The 17,875-nt window shown below is 36.5% G+C and overlaps 1 protein-coding gene across 23 annotated transcripts in view; it reads left to right on the forward strand.

The window, feature by feature from the left end:
* The window catches only part of ARPP21 (cAMP regulated phosphoprotein 21), a 196,970-nt gene that overhangs the window by 66,695 nt on the left and 112,400 nt on the right, over positions 1-17,875 (forward strand). The window contains exon 3 of one of the 23 annotated variants that reach the window (XM_040086878.2): positions 2,746-2,849. The exons of the other annotated variants lie outside the window; for them this stretch is intronic. The gene's annotated coding sequence lies outside the window, so the exon portion shown is untranslated. The remainder of the gene's footprint in view (positions 1-2,745; positions 2,850-17,875) is intronic. 23 annotated transcript variants of the gene reach the window in all.

Below are 17,875 nucleotides of genomic sequence, written 5' to 3' on the forward strand. Positions count from 1 at the left end.
TTTAGTGAAAGGAATTTGGAGGCTATGTTCTTGACTTAAGATGGTTTATTTTGGGACTATTAACTTGACGTACTATTGTGTTATAAAATTGGAAAAATTGAGATAATTTCAAGTCGCTTTGCCACCTCAGCAGAGAAAATAAAAAAATACAGAGGGAAGCTAATGTTATATTCTTTTGTCAAAGCTTAGTGTGTGAAGTAAAGTATACTTTACTTCATATACTCCTGTGAAGTTAGGAGACTTACTACATCCCTAGGAGTAACATTAACAAGGGATTTTCCTAAAAATCAGAGCCCTGATTCAAAGCTTGCTGAAAGTACAGGAAGGTAAATATTTCAGGAGTTCACCACAGTCTCAATATAAACTTTTTTCTTGTTCTGCCTTTTGATACATGAATTTCATCCAGTCACTGGGTGTCTCTGCCTCTTTTTTGGCTGTTTCAACACTTTATTCAGTTGTCTCTATTCTGCTCCATATATTCTCTGGCTGTTCTTCATACTGAGCCTTTGCTTTTTCCTAAGCAGTGCCCATTATGCAAACTTCACTTTGTTAAACCGAACCTTCTTGCTTTTGTTGGGTTTTCATAATTTGCCCACATTTTCCATTTTTTTTTTTTTCTTTTTTTTTTGGCTTTTTCTATGTCAGTTACTTGCCCCTGTTTGAAAGAGTTGAAACGTTTGATTTCATAGTCATATAATACTGCAGTTTTTAAAACAGCCTGTACTGGCAGATTTTTGAACGTTTAGTTTATAATAAACATGTTATATAAAGCATACTGTCATTGTTCAGAATATGCCAGTTCCCAGATCTCTTGGACTTTGCTCTGTTATCTCTTGAGGAGAGAGTGCCAACAAGTCCGATTGCATTTGTGAAACAAAAAGTTTTGTGGTGAGAGCCAGGAGACCCTGTGCTTTAGAACTTCATATATGGAGCTCCTGTTGATATATCTGGGTCCCTTTGGGGCCTCCATCCAAAATCAGTAAGCTCCATAGAATTGTGTGTGTGTTTCATGCTCCTGGAAAATGTTGTGTCCTATACTCTCTGTTTATTTAGATTATTTTGGTTTTCTGGGATTAGTAGTATTTTCAATAAATTTTTGTCTGTTGCCTAGAAAATAAAGTGCAATGGAAATAACCCGGACTAAATACCTTTGACAGTGTTTTTGACCTTTCAGATGGACTGCTGTCTATGTTATGAGAACCATGGCATCTAAAATGTTATGTTGGATGCAGTTTACTGTGTTACAGGGTTGTACAATGAAAAAAAAAAAAGGAAAATAACTGGAGTTCTTATATATGGAGGATTATTTTGGATTTCATGTCTGTACACTTGTAAATAAGCTTGGAAACTGCACTGAAAGCTGAAGGTTATATATTCTTGTGCCTCTGATTATCATGATGGCATGGCCACAGATCCTGGAGGAAACTGATTGATTGTAAAGATTGTTACCAACTGAGGCAACTAGATGTCCACATTTGAGGACCTATACTAAATATATATATAATCCATATATTTTCTTGTGAAATGCATTTATAGCAGCTCCTTCTAAAGACAGAAGTAAAGGAACTGTTGGCTGAAATTTCTCACTGTTGTGTTTGATGGAACTTAGTTTGCTGCCAACATCTGAAAGCTGAAATTTATTTTCTCAAGTATTTTCTTTTTTTTTTTCTCCTTTTTTTTTTTTTTTTTTTTTTCTTTGCTGCTGAGATATAGCAGGAGAATTGCCTGTATTCAGTTGCCAATTATGGATTTAATTCAGTTATTTGTTTTTCAGTAATCTGATTGCCATTACTGCCTAGTTCACTAATTGCTCACTGTACTCTGTCAGTTGATTATGAAAGTAACGTTCTGAAATGAAACCTAATAAAGAAATTGTGGCAGCAATCTGAACAGATGATGTATAGTAGTTATGAACTGATTTTTTTTGTTTCTTTTGATGGATTCATTTCCAGACTGGTGGACAGTCAACCCAGTTATCTCTCAAGTAGCATGAATTGAAGAAACCTCTTCCCATTTAAACACAAAATTCTGTTGTGTGGAGTCATTCTGGTTTTTTTAGAGCGATGGACTCATGTTAACAAGCTATTTATTCCACAGATAATGGTGCCTATGCTTTTCTCCATGTCCTTGGTGGTAATTTAATTCTTGAATATTATTGTCTGCCAAGGAGATGTTTTGTGATTTTTAAAAGCATGAGTACAAATGTCTGTAGTACCACAGACTTGGAATGCAGTGAGAGGGACTTTTTTTTTTTTTTTTCCCCCCCACATAGCCAAGGTTTAAGTTTTGTTTACTTGATTCTCTAATCTTAATCCTTGTAAATAAAGGTTTGAAAAAATTAGCTAATGTAACCCTGTTGCTGCAACTCAGACAAATATGTAGCAAGATCCTATTTCTATGTAGCAGGAAGCTGGTATGGCAGAAGATCATTCCAAAATGTGCATCCACATATTTTTTGGACTCATAAATTTGAGATCTAGCATTTGTATTTCTGAGCAAATGAAGCTGGAATTTTCCCCAAATGACTGCATTGTCAGTGTGCTGCTCAATTGCCTTTCCAGTGCAGTGGAAAGGAGACAACAGGATTGCATTTGGAAGACTGATAGGCATAACACGTGTTTTCATTTTCAATTCAGACATTGAAACAGGTGAACTCCTGATATGTGGGGCTCTCACTAGTGTCAAGGAAGCAGAACTTAATTGTTGAAAACTTTTTTTTTTTTTTTTTTTTTTTTTTTTGGCCAGCATTTCTGTAAAAGCAAGAAATGGGAAAAACCAACAAGTAAAATTTCAAGCTTAGTATGAGGAGGATGACGATGGGCTACTGCTGATGCCTGACTGAAGTGTGGGTATGTGAAAATGGGCTGGGAGTGGTCATGGGCCCCTGGAGACCTGTTTCTCTCAGCCCTGCATGGGTGATGGTTGTGATGGTCATAAAATGCCTGTTTATTTCAAACAGTAAAAGGAGACCCTTTTATAAACTGGCTCACTAGTCTGCCAAGAGAGGATGTGTTCACTGTGTCCCAAGTGGAAAAAAAGGGCTGCTGCCTTTTGAAGTATTTTGTGGTAATGTCAGTGAAATACTATGGCATGTTTGGTGGGGTTTTGTTGGGTTTTATTTCAGGAAGAAATCTATTTTATCAGAATCTCTTACAGATAATCTTTGTCTTTAAAAGCGGTCTTTCTGATAGTGGGTATAGCTGCAAATTCAAGTGCTACAGATAGTATAAGTTGATGAGTTGTATGGCTTACTAATGTCCTCACAAAAAACAGCAGCTTTCCCCAAAAACACATTTTCCAGTAGGAAAAGAAGATAAATGGGGGTGTTGTGAGTGAGTAGCATGGAGCTCTTCCAAGAGGAGTGGTCTGCCATGAGACAGTAAGTTGGAGAAAGATATGAGAACAATGAAAATTGCCATTGTTCAAGGGTTTTGTTTTTTTTTTTTTAAATTTTCTCTTCCAAACAGTCCAGCAATCCAGCATTGAATTTCTTTCCTCACGTTCAGCTTTAAAAAGCATGGATGTCCCTCTGGAAAGAGAATCGGCTGCCAGCCATCTCATCACTGTGAAACTTCGTAAGAACGATTAATTTGGGGAGTGAATAGAGGAAGAAAACAATACAAAAACCTGCTTTTAAACAAAAGATACACTTTGGACGTAATTTGCACTGTTCAATGAAAACTAAGCTGTGAAGCCTTTAACTGTGGTCCCCCGAAATATGTCTGTACAGTATGCTGGCAGCTGTGTAATGTGGTAGGCAGTGAAGATAAAACCCGTGGTGTAAATGAATAGTCCCAGCAAGGCTTTGGAAAGCCCTGGGAGCGAATTTTAGGTTGGGTAATGAAAGCAAACTTGAGGTGGAATTGACCTCCTTGCCCTTCCTGATACCCCATAACCCTGCAGTGGGGGTGTGGCTGAGGTACCCGAGCCTCAAGACACGCCAGAGAAATGCACCTCCTTGGGAGATGTGAAGAGATGGCTTGAGGAGTGTAGCCGCTGCTAATCAGGCTAGTAAAAGAAATGTGAAAAATAGCAGTCCGCTTTCAATACTGCGTTTGTTGTAAATAACTAAAATGCCATCACTTTACTATTTAGGTACTGATGTCGTTACCTGTTTTTCCTCGTCTTTATGATCAGTTTTATGATGCAGGCTTGCACATTGTTCATTTTCTTAGCTCATTTCTCTTAGGAGGTAGTGAATCTGAGCCATTATTATAAATGGCTTGTAAGTCCTGTTTCAGTCCTGTTATATTTATAACAAAATGGATCCTATAGGCAAAGTTTGCATAAATAAAAGCATTTGTCTTGCTCTTTCACTTTCCTACCTGCTATCTTGTAGTAGTATTTTCTGAAACAATTTCATTTAGAGGCAGCAGTTAATTCTAATATGCTTCAGAAGGTCATACGAAAGAAGCATAGAAAGCTTTTCCTGGTTGTTATTACTCTTGTTAAAAATGCTGATACTCAGGGATTCTTATTATGTGCCCTGCATCTTTATGTAGAAAGGCAAATTAATTTTTTAAAATATCCTTTTCATCTAGTTTTGTTAGTGGTCATTTTCATGCACAAACATTTCACTGCCTGCCAAAGAAGTATCTGTTACATAGGGGGGCACTGGAGAATGGAAGGTGCTGGAGAATGATGGCCATGTATCTGGGAAAGGGGGTGCTGGTTACCCATCTAGCTCTTGCTTTGAGCAACTTCATTGCTTATTTAGCCTCTGCATTCCTCATTGTCCTCAAATGGAGGGAAATACTCACCTTCTGTACTTACGTTCCCTTGAATGTTGTTCCCCTCTCCCCCATTAATTATAGATAATGGCATTTTAGAGCCTTTTATTATAAAGAGCGCAATAGGAATATTCACTTTCCTCTGTTTGGCTTATAATGGCATATACAGTCAAGTTATGATACCTTCACAAGTTAGCTCAGTCACAGTTATTTGTGTGCAGTCCTGCAATCTGCAGCAAATTTGGAGACCCTCACTTTCCTTTGGCTGCAGTTACTCCCTGCTGTCACCCTTAGGTATTGCAGACTTTATACTTACTGCTTCTTTTCCGGACAAATAATGTGATAATGTGTTTCTGTTATAGCAGGTGGTAATGTTGAAGAATTTAATCAGGTACCAAATATATATATATATATATATATACACAGGTATAAATATATATATTTGAATATGTATATATTTCAAATTATATTATATAAATATAATTTTAAAAATAACGTCTCAACCATGTGAAAATTTAAGAGTTTTAGTATTTGAGACAGAGCTTGAAGCAATTAATAGATTTCTTTCAGCTGGTTTATTTTATATTTCAAGTCTTAAAACATGTGCTTATATATAGCATATATTCAGGGTTAGCTCTAGCCAGGATCGATTTAAAATAAAAACCAGAAAACACAACACCCACCATTGTTTGAACCTGATGATAAGTACAAGTAATTAGAACATCCAAAACCACTGGATTTAAGTATTGCAGACAGCTGCCACTTATGTTGTCAGCTTTTTGTTTTGTGGATGAAAGTTCAGTAGATGAAACATTTTGAGGGAGAAGTTTTTGAAAAAGTTACAAAGTAGACATGACCTGTTTTGTTCCAGGCATGCGAATCCCCCTCTTGTGTCTTTATTTTTTATTTTGTGTAGAATGTATAAAAGATCATCCCCTTTTAGTGAACAATAACAGTTTATAAACCCCTATGCTAAGTTCCTTTCAATCTTTAAAAACCACTAGCTCTTCTGATACAGCTGTGATTCTAAAATAATCAGTATTGAAATTGGAGTCTTTATTTATCTGTTTTATTTTTGGAATGTAAATATTTTTCACAACAGCTTTTTCAGAATATCATGAAAATGCATATTTGTAATGATCATGTAGGCATGTATAAGAATTTAATTGCCTTCTGCATCTGTGTGTGGACTTGTAACTTTTGAGACTATTACTTTGCATTAGAAGCTATTATTTTTCACTCAAAAGGGTTTTCCAAGAGGCTGGAATACAGAAGTGACTTAAAACCAGGTGTTGTCGGGTTTGCTGATCTGTGTATATGTGAGAGGTCCTGGCTTTTGCCCTTAAACCTTCCGCTGGCTTCTCCTATGGCATCACAGTTTCGCTCTTGCATGTTGCCTGGACATCACTGAGATTTGTGACTAAGGCAACCAGTTTTTCATGTCACTGACTTGTACATGTAGCTTTTGCTTAAGTCAGTGGTTTTTAGATAGAAAGTTAAATTTTCTTTCTCTTTACTAATGTGTTCCTCTAACTGCTATAGCTAGTTTTTCTATAATTGCTCCATGCCGTAAGTTTGAGGCTTTTTTTACAATTTTTCCCAGTGCTGCTCTACACTCATTTTGAGGAGTACCTGTACAGCCCTCCTTTGTGATAGAGTTTGCATCCCGTTTCCCTGCCTATCCTAGGAGGTACCAGCCATGGATGAATGGCTGGGGCAAGTGTGTTAATGGTTTTTTCCAATTTTGTGTTCAGCATAAAAGAAGAGTTTAATTTAAAACAGTTGTTCTTTTTCTTTTCCAGTTGCCCTGGAGCACTGTGCTTCTCTGATCTCCAAATTTTCTCATACTACTGGAAACTTTATGGTTTCTTCTAGCTGCAGCTAGCTCCAGCCAGTCTTTCTCTTTCTTGTTTTCAGTAATGCTCTGTTTCTCTGTTCCAGAGTCCCTTTGAATTTTCTGATACTTTTGATATCATGAGATTACCCATTTCTCATACCTTTGTGAACCAGGGAACATCCCTGTCCCAGTTTTGTCTTCCCTGTCTCCACAAGAGCAGCTTTCTGGTTATACAGAGTTCTTTGTTCACATCTTTAGTAGTTTATGTTGTTGAAAATGTGTAATGCATTTTGAATTTTGAAAAAACCGGATGGTCTAGAGGCATCAGTTTGAAAGGTAGATTTGTTAATAGAATAAGCCTATGGCAGCACTAAAACATTAATGTATTTAGCATTAATTTGCTCTTCAAGAGGGAAGAATTCCTGATAAAACCTATTACATCATCCAGAAGATCTGAAATACTATTTTTTCCTACTATGGTGAAGTATAGATTGAGCTACAGACCATTTTGTTGGATTTCTGATTGTCTGACAAGAACATATATCTGTTGTCTGAGCAACTGAAAGTAAATGTGCATTCAGTAAATTTATACATAGAGTATGTCAGAAGCATAAACAGTCTTCCATGTGTATCACTATCAGTCAGCACAAGTGTTTCTTTGGGGCTTCGTGCTGCAAAAAAATTTCAGTCTGATCTGTTAAAACAGTTGTGAATGTTTAAGTGTTAGATTACATGTGTTTGTCAGTGCTTAGAGGATGTCACTATCCATTTGCCCCAGTAAGATGATACTCAGCTGACCGTAGCTTCCACAGAACCATGTGAAAATAGATGCAACTGCAGTCTAAGGAAAAATAAATGTTGTTTTACCTTGTTTTACTCATACCCCGGTTTCTTGTATGGATACACAAGTATGTTTACACAACTAAGCTTAGCTGTACTTTCCTGCAATTAAATTTTTGCATTCTCTGTGGTCATGAGTAGTAAAATAGAGTAAAGAGAGAAGGAAACCATAAAAATGATTAGGTTAAATTTAACCAAGTAATCTAATAGCATTTCTCTTTCTTAAAAAAATGTGTAAGCACCAGTTACACACAGGAAATATTGGTGTTTACCAAAAAACCCAATCCTCCAAAAATGAGTGTTGAAGTACCACTTTTCATTTAAAAAGAAGGGCCCCATCAGGTTCTTTTGTTTCTTTATTTTGTAAAGATAGTGAAAGGCTCCAAATTGTCAAGTAAACATTCAGTGATTTCACAAAGCCGGTACAGTTAGAAGAATCCACATTTTGGGAGAGAAAGAGATCTGTGAGTTTTATGGTACATTTGTGATTAGGCTTCCCCAAGAGACAGTGTATAGATGAAAAACTAACTGACTCCCTTCAGTTCCTATAGAATCTCCTAAAGGACCAAGAAAACAGAAATGTGGTGGTTGTAAGATTTTTTTACCGTCCCCAGTTCACATCTGGAACCTATAATCTATAATATAGGAGCAAACCCAGAAACAATTAAACAAAGTTCCAACCTGAGATACTCTCCTGGGAGGTAATTTTGAGTTTGGAACATGCTCAGAGAAGTGCTTGGCAGAAGAACTAAAGACCATTGAAAGAAGTTTTATGTTGTGTCTCTTGAAACAGAAATAAATTTAATGTACTTAAATTATCCCTTCAGAACTCAAGGTTTGTATTACAGTGTAATTCTTTTTCTTTTTTTTTTTTTTTTCCTTTTCTTTTCCCTCTGTGTTGCGAATTGCCAGAGTCCAGCTAAGTATATGAAATTTGTTCTTTTACTGGTTCACGTGCTTGGACTGATGCAACTATTTATCATATGAAATCAACAAGCCTTTTTTATAAGGGATTATAAAACCAGAAGTGGATGTAAAGGACAATTATGCAAAGATTTTTATTTTGAGAGAATTCAAAAAAAGTTGTTAAAATGCTTTGTCATATTTTGGTTAATTTTATCAGGTCATTCATGCATAATCTTCAATGTTTGTATTTAAATAAGAAGAGCTTTGATTTCAGTAGAAGAAGGCAGAGCGTTTCCAGAATAGAAGGGAGGTACTGTGATCTTGGGGCCTCTAATACAATGTGTGTAATACATGGGTGGAATTACAACCCTCAGCCACACAGGACTGTGGAGTGGGAGGGTTGTATCAGTAGCTTTGCCAATCGCAGCTTCAGCTGGAATACTGTTAATTCTGCTGTGGCAAGCGGTCAGTGCAGTCTGATACTTGAATCAATTGTTACAAGATACTAAGTGTTTGCATACCGAGAAATCGCTTCCACTGAAATTGAAACGGGTTTCTCCTATTGCATTTGAACCCTTGGCAATCCCCAAAAAAGTGACTGTCCAGAAGTTAAACACTTGGGATATCTCTTATACAACTCGGAGGATAATAGTGAGGCATGTTGATAGTGAATGGAAAGGAAAGAATATCCTCCGGAGGAGGTCTTCTAGCTGCTTGTTCTTCACCAGTGGCATGCAAGTTATTTTGCAGTGGTCTGTGAACAATGCTTGGACAGCCAAGTGTATTGTCATTTTCCAGGGATTAGCCTATTAGTTGTTACGATGCTGGTGGTGGTGCTCTCCAAAAACAGGGGAACTGACTCTCTTAATTATCCCTGTTCTTTGACTTCATGCTTCAAAAGTTTTTTTTATGCTGAAAAGCCTTTTGGGGAGGAAAAAAAAGCATTATAAATGGTTTTAAAATACTGATTTTAGCCTCTCTTATGAAATATCCATAAGAGTTATATTTTGCAGTTATGCTTAGAGTTTACAGCAAGATCTAACACTGAAAAAGGGGTCCTTTATGTTGAACAGGCATAGATGCGAGGCAAATTGAGAATCAGAGGCAGAGATCCACATTCACGCAGCCAAACAGAGCACAGGAGGCACGCCTTTATTGTCAGGGTTTTATTGTTTTGAGAAGGTAAGTCACATTCTTCCTGTCAGTGAGTGAGGAAGCATTTCCCACTGAATGCATGCCTTCGGTTTGATACAGTTATTCGGATATCGATACCTTTGTTATGATATTGATAAACCTAAACATAGTTCACTGATTTTTCTGAAAGTTACAGGCTTAAAAATACCTTTCAAATGCTTGTTTTACTTTGTGTTTTCTTTTCTGGTTTGTGTTTTTAATACTGCCTAGTATTCTTGCCAGTACTCTTAGTTCTTTATATCATAAGTGTTTTTAGGCAGCCATGTAAATAGGAAAATAATGTGTCCCGTTTAGGCATGTGCAATGTTCTTGAATGTCAACATACTTCATTCCTTAGGCTGTCCTAAGTATGAAAATATCTATAGGACAGAGCCTTCAAAACAGTACTATTCGTGTCAAGCTGATTGTAGCCAGAACATGAGAGATTAAAGGTTTTTGGGTAGACAAGATAGCCAAGAATCAGGCCAGTCCTGATAATGTATGGAAATTTTCACTGTGACCTTCTGGTCTCTACAACTTGAAAGAGTGTAGAGCAGAACTGCACACAGCAGACAGAATATTTACAGGTGTTGGGCTTCTCTTTCACTGTTGGTTTTAAAGCCATTGTTGAAAAGATCCCTCATTGACTTTCTTCTGCTACAGATGTTCTTTGATTTTATGGAATTGGTGACAGGCTTCTTGCAGTGAATGAAGCTTGATTCTGTAAATATTTTTTGGTTAGGTAGAAATATTTTGGGACATCTTGTTTTTCTAGAAGTAGAACTTCTGTTAGTCAAAGGAAGTATGTTTTGAGGAGATGGTGGTTTTGGTCAAGTAAGATGACTGGAGCAGGTTTCACTCAGCTGACATTTAAACAAGTTCTGCCCAGTTGTTCCATTCTGAGTTGTCAAGCCACCAGTATGAATGCTGGAGGCTGCTTGTCTATCTCGGTATTTTTCTATTCTGTCAGTGCCTTGGAATTTTGTGAGGTCTTAATGATTCCCAGAACGAAGATTTCCAAGAAACAAGAAAGACGCTTCGTTGAACCTAGCAGTTGAAATTTGGGCAGTTTTATCAGATAATACCATTTAGGAGGCCATTAATCTTTCAAATTCTAACCTTTGGTTGAATAACAAGAAAAATCAACATTAGGCATAAGGTAGTATGTGAGCAATTACAGTTGGCAACCTTTGCACCTGTCTTTGGTTACAGTAATATACAAATGTAAACAGCCTCAAATTTTTTATTCCTGTATATCCCATCAGACTAGAAGCAGGCTAAATTTTGTCTGACTTTAAGATGGTAATGGTTCAGATAAGGATTGAAAAAACAGATTAAGGGGAAAAAAATGAAAGAGCAGTAAACTACCTCTCTATGCTGTCTTTTTCAAACACACTTCTAAAAGAAAATCAGCAATTTTTTTTTTTTTTTTTTTAATCCTCTTGTGGCTTTGAAATTTGACTTTTCGGAAGCAGTAGTGTGTTTGGATACTTTTACAGGAGAAAACAGGCAAAGAAAGACTTGTTCAGTGGCAAGAATTTTTTGCTCTTTAATAATTGCCCTGTCTCTAAATGGGTGGGAAATTCAGGGTTGGGGGATAAAATTAGAGATGTAAATACAAAGCTCTTTGAACAAGAAGTGAGTGGGGGGAGGCAGGTTTGGGGGTTTTGCTAGCTTTTTCTTATGGGAATGTTCTCCAAAGGTAGAAGTTACAATGATTAGGATTCACAGTTGTAGTAGTGCTTAAAGGGTTGGTCTAGTCCTCCTGGTTTAACCATTGTGTTGTTTCTCAGGCTTTGTCTATATTGAGAAGATGAAATGGAAATGGGAAAGTAATAAACATGCAAACTGAAAAAAATAACACACAGCAGGAAATGTCGTAAGAATTGCAAGATAATGTGGCTTTGTATGTTTTAGGAAGGTGGGGTTGTCCATAGACCTCTTATCTCTCTCCTGGGAATAAAGAAAGAGGGAGCATTGCTTCCCTTTGTATAGAATTTCACAGAATCACAGAAAAAGCTGAGTTAGAAGGGACCCACAAGGATCATTGAGCTCAGCTGCTAGCTGTGCACAGGACTTGTCCATGTCAAATTGTTGTACACTGAAGAATTTATTTCTGGCTAGAGAAGATCTGGCTACTGTTAATGGAAAATATAAGGTCTTTCAGTTGTCTAAGAATCATTGGCCTTTTCTTGGCTGGCTGCATTCGTAACTGGGGACGCAAAAAGGGAGATCCAATAGTGTTGGTGTTACTGCCCATGGGAGGGTAATACATTCGAGGGATAATGGGTTAGCCTGCATGGTGTGTTAAAAGTGGGTTAATGTAAGGTCTGGTTGTCCTAATACTCTGTGCTCTCAGCTGCTTTTAAATACCAATTTCACCACAGACTTAAATAATTAGTACACAAAGAAATGATAATATTCTTCTTTGTTTTTTTCTTGTGCTGTTTCCTTGTATCTTTTCCTCCCTTTCTTTTCTTCCCTCATCTTTTTTAAATAAACAGGGAAATTAAGTACCAAAACTCCATTAGTGCAACATTGCAGTTGAGAATGAAATTGTCAGGATGGCTGCTTATGATTCCCATAACCATAATAACTAGGCTAAATTGCATAAAACATAGAATATTTCAGAATATACAGAATATTTTTTATGACACGTTATGTATGCTATGGGAGCCATCACTTTGAAAATCTTGACTTCTGTGTTTTTAAAATATCTTTTGAAATGTAACATTAATACATTTTTTTTTCCTTTTGCATGAAAATATTTTTCTGTGCCTACTGGTGATAAAAATGAATGCCATCCTGATATCCTTGTGAAAAATGCATAGCAACCAGCCCTCCTTTATTTAATGAAAACTGTTACAAGGAGAAATAAATTACAGTATGCAGCGAAATGAGAAGGCTAAACAGTGAGCTCCATTACAGCCACACTGTATCTCAGTACATTCTTTTAAATGATCTTGGGTAAATGTTTCAGAAAAACAGGTTGAAATATTACTTCCTTGGCTTACAGACAACTAAACGGGTACTTAAATTTCATTTGTATTCTGCTGACTGGTAAGTATCAACCATTTTACAATCTAGCAAGCCTTTGGTTTTTGTACTGCCGTACAGTTAACAGTTCCTGTGCCAAGTTTGCGCCATGTAGATACTAGGAATGTTACTAAAGCCCTGACCTGAGCAGGAGTGAACTCAGAGGTTGCTGAAGCTAACCTCTGCAAGCTGCTAAGGCAGCAAGTCTTGCTCAGTTCACTAGTCCAGTGTTGGAACTCCTGAGCTGTGGGCATCTCCTTTTAGTCTGCTTTCAGTCTCATCCTTCTTTTAATCTCTGATTTGGCTCTAATGTTTGAATATTCTAGCTGTCAGTCAGTGAAGGCTTCATTTGTAACTTGCAGGACCAGGATGACTGATCTGAGACTGGCCATGTGATAATCAGATTATATCTATTTAGTTCAAGAAAACAGCTTCATTTTCAGTGTCAACATTACTGTCATTCTTCAGGTTTTCCACCATCCTCCTCCTCTTATGACTCCTATTTAAATCAAGAGGAGTTTGTATGGAGCAGCAGGATCATTTTTAATCAACAACAGGGTATTGCATTTACAGTGATTTTGTTTAACTTGCTGTAGTTGGAGTTCAAGTGCAGAAATTCTCTTTGGTTTTATCCTGTTATGGTAAGAAACTAGAATTTTTGTAAGGGTCTGTGATATTTTGGTTTCCAGCTATCCTTGGAGGTTTATGCAAGTTTAGGTGTCTTTATATTTGTTATTGCTCTATATTCTAATTAACAGAATCATGATAGTCTAGATTTGGCTTTCTCCCTAAACATCCTTACCACATTCTTGTCTCGTGTTGGTGGATTTGTGTCTTGTATTATGGTAGCTCCAAGCAGCTCCTGTCAAAGTATGGAGGATTATGGATAAACACAGTTTAAAAAATATTTCCCTCATCAATCAGGTTGCAATCTATTTAATTTGTTAATTTTAGTTAAAATGGCAAATTAGACTTGAAAAGCACAGTGCTATTCGAAATGCTTTAAAAGCAGTTACAGCTTTACATGGCTTCCCAGGTGTTACCTTTGCAGCTGCTGACAATCTTGAATTGGTGTTGGAAGGTGTACTGTGTGAGTAGCTCTGACAGCCACAGCTTCAAGACTCCTTGCTTATAGGTCAAGATAGGGTTTACTGTTGTTATACCCAATTATTTTTATGGTCCTGTACTAGCATGGAAGTTCTAAATTGTACATTTTTTTTCCATGAGCTGGCTGTCTGACTCAGAAGCTTTTAGGAGAACCAAGATTCAGAAGAGGAGTAGAAAGAAGAGGGAAATATTACTGTTCATTGGGTGTTTATCCGTTTCATTTTTCTCTGTTGCAAGAAGTATCCCTTAGATGTACCAATCAATCACAGGTTGATTGAGGTGCCAGTTGAGGTTGGTTGAGGTCTCCATGCATGCAGGAGCTTCTGAGGATCAGGGCTTTTGTGGCCCAATTCCCAAATTGAATCAAACCTAGCTTTTTGGGTGCTGTTGTGCCTTTAACATATCGGACTGCATGCTGCAGTTGCAGGAGTTGCTGATGGACCTGTGCTTGGTCCCTCCTAAATAATGGATGTTTTCTAAAGATGTTACTTTGCTATTTAGAGGACAACCTAGAGTGTGCCTACAAGTTCTCCAACTGGAGATGGCTATGGATCTAGTTAATAGTAAATTCCAGAACTGAACTTACTGCTAGATAATTTATTTTTAAGGTATGCAACATTTTAAATAATTTTCTTTTCTGTTGGATTTCTAGGGGAAGAAAACAAAACCTGTCAGATTATTATGTGTATATAGTACATGTGTATAAAAGCCAAAGTAAGAGCAGTGAAAAATCACCTGTGCAGCATAGAAGCCTAGGTAATAGCAAAAGGAAAAAACTTCAGCCTAGTTAATTCTGATTAGCATGCAGAAAATCAGCTGACAGTTGAAGTATGAAGTTTTAAGGAGAAGAGGGAGAACGTTGCTCAGATACAAATATTTTAATTGAATTGTTTTGGAAAATAGCTAAAGTACCTAGCCGCCGAAGCTACTGTCGTAGATATTTTCTTGTAAGATTAATTTTTCAAGTCCTCTCAACTTTCTTTACAGTATGGCCATAACAGATACTGTCAGGTGATTACTCATTTAGTCACAAAGAGATATTTCTTATGGTGAATGTTTTGATATTTTAGACTGGGATTTTTTTATTTCTTTAGTGGAGTGAAAATTTTTACTTAGTCATCTGGATTTTTTTTTTGAAGTCATGCATTATTGAAAGTTCAGTGATTCTCTAGCAGAGTTGCTAGTGTGTAGTTACTTACATTAGCTTCTGATGGTATCTGCTAAAATTTGGAATATTGGTGAGCCTCCTTACGGTCAGCACCTGTACATAACAAGCCCCTGGGTGTTTTAACTCCGTTTTGAAACAGAGCATATTTACTAGGGATTTGGGGCGGAGGGGGAAGGGGAGGATGTGTTTGATCATTTATTTAAAGTAATACGTAGAAACTGGATGTCATAATTGTGCGATTTTGAGATACTGTAGCACTTCTGACATTGTTGGTGGAATTTGCTTTGTTCTTCTGTGTGAGACTGCAATGCTCTTTCCCTGTTCTCAGTGTCTCAAGTTGTTCAGCAGGTAAAGTTTTTAATCAGTATTTAATCAGGAGATGTGTTTTGCTGTAGAGTGTGTCATAATTTAGGCAAAGCATATGGTAAATTACTTACACTGCCTTTTGCATAAAGTTCTCAGGCACATAAATTTTAGCATCAGAAGAAAAAGGCATAAATGCTTGCCATTGCACTTCAACATATTGCAATAAAGGATGCAAAGGATAAGATTTTTTTTTTTTTCTTTAGGACACGTGACTTGCAAGAAGGATCGCAGTTCTGAGGAGAAATGGGTTTATAGTGACAGAAGTGCTTATTGACGTGCCCTTTCTCATAGTTGGCATGTTTCACCAGCTTTTGAAAATCTTGAAAGTATCAAAAATAAATTCCGAGGCTCAAATTACATAGATTTACATACAAAGAACTATTTAACCAAACAGACTTTGTGTTTTACATAACAGGATGATAACAGTTCTTGGAGGAGCAGGGTCAGCCTAGACTCTAAATATGGGTACATAAGTGAAAAAGCCTTAATTCATATCTTGAGTTTTATAAAATGTTTAGAGGGGAAAAAAGGAAAGTCACTTGATTATGTAGAATGGCACTGAAATATACATAAGCAACCAAAATAAAATTTAGGTAAATAATTTAGGGCAACTGAAGTTCCAAAGTACTCATTAAATTCTGAAATCTCTTAGAGATACCTTCTTCAATTAATGTGCATGTCTTTATTTTATTTTATTTTTCAAAAAACTTTTAAATGAAGGTCTCATTTAAGGGCCAGACTGGAACTCAAGCCAGAAAATACATCTTTACTTTAAAGAATTTTTAGCATAGAACTGTCTCTAATATATATCATAGTAAATTCCTACCACCTACATTTTTCTTCTTCAAACTTCATGCAGTTTATTCTCCTCTGCAATTTTGGTGTTGCGTTTGATAATCACATTCTTGTTTTACGTGTTACTGAGCACAGCAGTGAAAAAAAAAATGTGATGATACGGCCGTTCTGCATTGGAAATCAAATGTATTGCAGGCTGTAGAGTTTTGGTCCCACACCTCTCTCCTGTAATTTAAATCTCAGTATTTTTAGATCATTGATGTAGTTAGTGGTTTCTAGTGCCAAGTAAGACAGATTGTTTCACCACAGGTAAACACAATTTTTGATATTATAGGAGGTTTTTTTCAAATCATATTTGAACTTCTGGAGACTTCAATCTGTATAACAAGATTTAAAGTACTGGAAAAGCTCACTGTTTTTCTGATTTTTTTTTTTTTAACGTCTTTTGGATTAAAAATATATTTTTTCTAGTTTAAATTTAATAGAACATATTCCTTGGAGACATTGGCTTGAATATTTGATTTCTTTTGTGTATTCATTGCTCTTTTATTAGTTCATGTGTCATGAAGCCTTCTGGCTGGGTGTATGTGGGGTGGCCAATTATGCTTTTACCAAAACTACTTCTCTCTCTCATAAATATATCATAATTTCTTTCCTGAAAAACAGAATCAGACATTGAAACACTTTTTCTGCCTCTTCTTTTGTACACGGTATCACAGGGAGCCTGGAATTACCCACTGGAAAAGGCAAACATAATGTCGAAACCACAGGGTTTCTGGCAAGATCTTCTCAGAAGCCAAAGCTGCAAATCTGTGAACTGGCGTTGCCTATTCTGTGAACCTGAGCTTCTGCCTTTTCTCTCTTGACTATTGTAACTCTTTCTGACGAGGATTTCTTTTTCTTGCTGGCCATAAAGGTGACAGTGTAAATACCTGACTGGTATTCAATAGCTGAATGTCTTCCTTTGTTTCTTCAGCAGCTGCTTTGATGTGTAATACATTGTCCTGATGCTGCTAAGGTGGAAATGTGGCATATATCAGTACATATTTTAGGATGGGTTTTAATCTCTTTTTCCCATGACAACGGAAGTGACAAAAGTTACAAAGCGTGATTTGTTTGTTATTTCTGTAGGTGAGCACAAGTTGAGGTTATTTGGTACTCCAGTCCTTGAAGCATTGTGCAAAAATGTGTAATGGTTTCATTTGCTTTTGTAACATGTATTCAATCATTAGGCCTTTTGACTTCTAATTTACACATATATTTGGCATTTTTCTTAATTTCCTTTTGAAACCATGGCAACATGGAGTACTGAATACAATCCACAGCATACTTAAAGCTTCTTTTTGTAATGTGTTGTATTTATGATTATGTATTTATTATTAAGTTGTATTCAACTTAACTGTGTTGCCTGAGACCAGACAAAATTGCAACCAAAAAAATGGGATTAATGTATTTTTATAAAGTACAAGTATGCCTGTGTTCAAACATATATAGGTTAAATACATAAAAATATTTTTTCTTATAGCTATTTATATCTATTATATGTGTTTATAGTTTCTTTGTAGAAAGGTAATGCCTCTTCCTTATTTTTTTTTCTTCAGAAGGGCTTCCAGTAATAACAAAAAGGGCATGTGGATCTGATGTGAAAAAATAGCCATTCTTCAGTGTGTCAGAGTTAAAAACAGGCCATCTCCAGACTTGATTGAAAACTGTGAAAATCTTGTCCATACGGCTTGCAAGATTTTAGACAGAAGAGCAGTTTATAGTAGAATGAGTGTATTTGATAAGACTTTGTCTGTGTAAACTGTTCTCAGTCAATGTTGCTCTCCTAAGTCTACTAATGCACAAAAGAAGTCACCAATGAGGCATTTGTATTTCAGTATATTTTCTGATAAATACAATCAGAGAAGTTTTAGG

This window comes from Hirundo rustica, chromosome 1, assembly GCF_015227805.2.
Source record: "Hirundo rustica isolate bHirRus1 chromosome 1, bHirRus1.pri.v3, whole genome shotgun sequence".
Lineage (NCBI taxonomy): Eukaryota > Metazoa > Chordata > Aves > Passeriformes > Hirundinidae > Hirundo > Hirundo rustica.